Here is a 2435-nt window from a genome sequence, read left to right on the forward strand (position 1 = left end):
TACATCAAATAAACACAATATTACAACGTACAATTGCACAAAAGGCTGCAAACGAACAGCGCGCATCTGAAGGAAATAATGCATTATTTATCGGCTTTAAGATATCGGCCAAATTTTCTTATCAGGCCGATACCGATAACAGAAAAAATTAGCATTTATCGGCCGATACCGATATGGTGGCCGATATATCGTGCATCCCTAATTATTATAATAATAAAATATGTAACAATTCTAATAAAAACAATTATTTTCATATTATGGCCAGTACCAAATAAATGGACAACATTAAAAAAAAAACTATACTATTTTGTATAAATTAATTAAAACGTAAAACACTAAAAATGTATCATTTTAAAAGTGAATTTAGGTATCATACCATATAAATAGAAATTAAATAGATGTAATATTGGTCAGATACGCTACTAAAACACTGTTTAGCATCCATATATCTCTAAACAACATGTCTAATCAGTGTTCAGCAGTCATACTGAGCCTAAACATACATGACTTCCCTTAGACTTAGTAATTCAAACAACTCAACTAGCCAATTTCTTTCTCATTCACACACAAACAGCTCTGTCTGCAGTGCACACACGGCTCTTTTCACGGCTGTGTCACAACATTCAGTCTCTTTCGAGCACAACAGACATATATCTTATATATTCCATGTGTATGTGTATATATATATATATATATATATGCTTAAGGATATATTGTTTCCTTGCTGCTGTATCAAACAAAACAGTATATCCTTTAAAACCGCTTAAAAAATTGGATGTCATGAACCTCCAAACTGACACAAACATGTATCTTTAAAAAAGCATCATATGACCCCTTTATATATCTTTGCAGAAAAGATGCATAAACTTGTCTTATACATATTATGTGTTCAGAAATAATACTTTATTGAATAATAATAATTTATTCAATTGCGCTCCTTTTCCATAGTTTTTTCTGTGTAAACATGGATGTGTTGGACTGTTGCGCTTGCGTCTCTTGCAGTGTCTCATGCATGAAACGCCATTCTAAAAAGTTTAAAACTCCCATCTTCTTGCATGTTTTACCTATTCCACGGTCCGCGTCGCATCTTTGTCAACACAAAAGCGCATTCTGTGTGAACGGCACTTAGCGCTATATTAATGGTCCTTCACAGAGCGTGTCACACGTGAGCGGTTAATCACGTTTGCCGACATGCGGTTGGATCATTCGTTTCTCTTTACCGTTATCACCGGCATATTGTCAAAGTGCCTAATTCTAACATTTGGTAATATTTCTATTCAAAATCGCGATTCCTCGATTTGAAAAATTTGAAATGCCGTTTGAAATGCATTAACTAGCAATACATTTGTTACAGTATTTATGAATCTTTGTTAATGTTAGTTAATAAAAATACACCTGTTCATTGTCAGTTCATGTTAGCTCAGGGTCATTAATAATATGAACAACAGAAACAAGTTTTGATTTTAAAAATGTATTAGCAAAGGTCGAAATTAAAATGAACTATGATTAGTGGTTCAACGGATCACAAATCTCATGGTTCGGATCACATTACGGTTTTGATACCACAGCAAATACTACTAGATGAACTAAGAAAGTTTAAACATGACTAAAGAGACACGAGAACAGCCAGTAAAAATAAGAACAAATACACAAATTACAAGCATAGATAAATACAACAGAATACGTTACAAATAAAATAAGGTTGTTAGTATTCAAATACAGAAATGTAATAATTAGGGAAAATAACACTGCATAGTGTTCACTGTAGAAATTAAATATAGATTTTTAATCACAGCTGTTTTGTTGTTTGATGATCATTAATGACCCAGCAGTATTTATAGGCCGCTGTCCCTTTAAGACCTGATGCACAGATCCGATATAATCTTACACATCACATCCGATTTCTTTCTTAGCTGTTTTCATTCACTTGAGACATAACTGACTGCGTTTAATTGAATGATTGTAGAGATGGGCATTTTGTCATAATTTTATGTGTATGTGTCTGTTCAGAAGATTCAGAAGAGGATTCAGTTTGGTGTTCGTGCGCCGTTTGAAACGCGTGTGCGTGCTTCATGTGCGAGGAGAACAGCGCGCGAGTAACGAATCGAGTTCCCTTTCGCCTTTTCTCTCTGGAATTGTTTAAAATTTGCTTGCATGTGTAAATAAAAAACAAATGTTAAACTTATACTCTATTATGGTTAAATTTTGCAATTAATGCGCGGATCACATGCGTGCCGAACCGTGGGGCTCGGTTGGATCATTCGTTTCTCTTTACCGTTATCACCGGCATATTGTCAAAGTGCCTAATTCTAACATTTGGTAATATTTCTATTCAAAATCGCGATTCCTCGATTTGAAAAATTTGAAATGCCGTTTGAAATGCATTAACTAGCAATACATTTGTTACAGTATTTATGAATCTTTGTTAATGTTAG

The 2435-nt window shown here is 33.9% G+C and overlaps 1 protein-coding gene across 4 annotated transcripts in view; it reads right to left on the bottom strand.

Moving 5' to 3' along the window:
* Positions 1 to 2435, bottom strand: part of hycc1 (hyccin PI4KA lipid kinase complex subunit 1) — a 55765-nt gene that overhangs the window by 41808 nt on the left and 11522 nt on the right. The window lies entirely within an intron of this gene.

This window comes from Sinocyclocheilus grahami, unplaced genomic scaffold (genome assembly GCF_001515645.1).
Source record: "Sinocyclocheilus grahami isolate Dianchi unplaced genomic scaffold, SAMN03320097.WGS_v1.1 scaffold1521.1, whole genome shotgun sequence".
Lineage (NCBI taxonomy): Eukaryota > Metazoa > Chordata > Actinopteri > Cypriniformes > Cyprinidae > Sinocyclocheilus > Sinocyclocheilus grahami.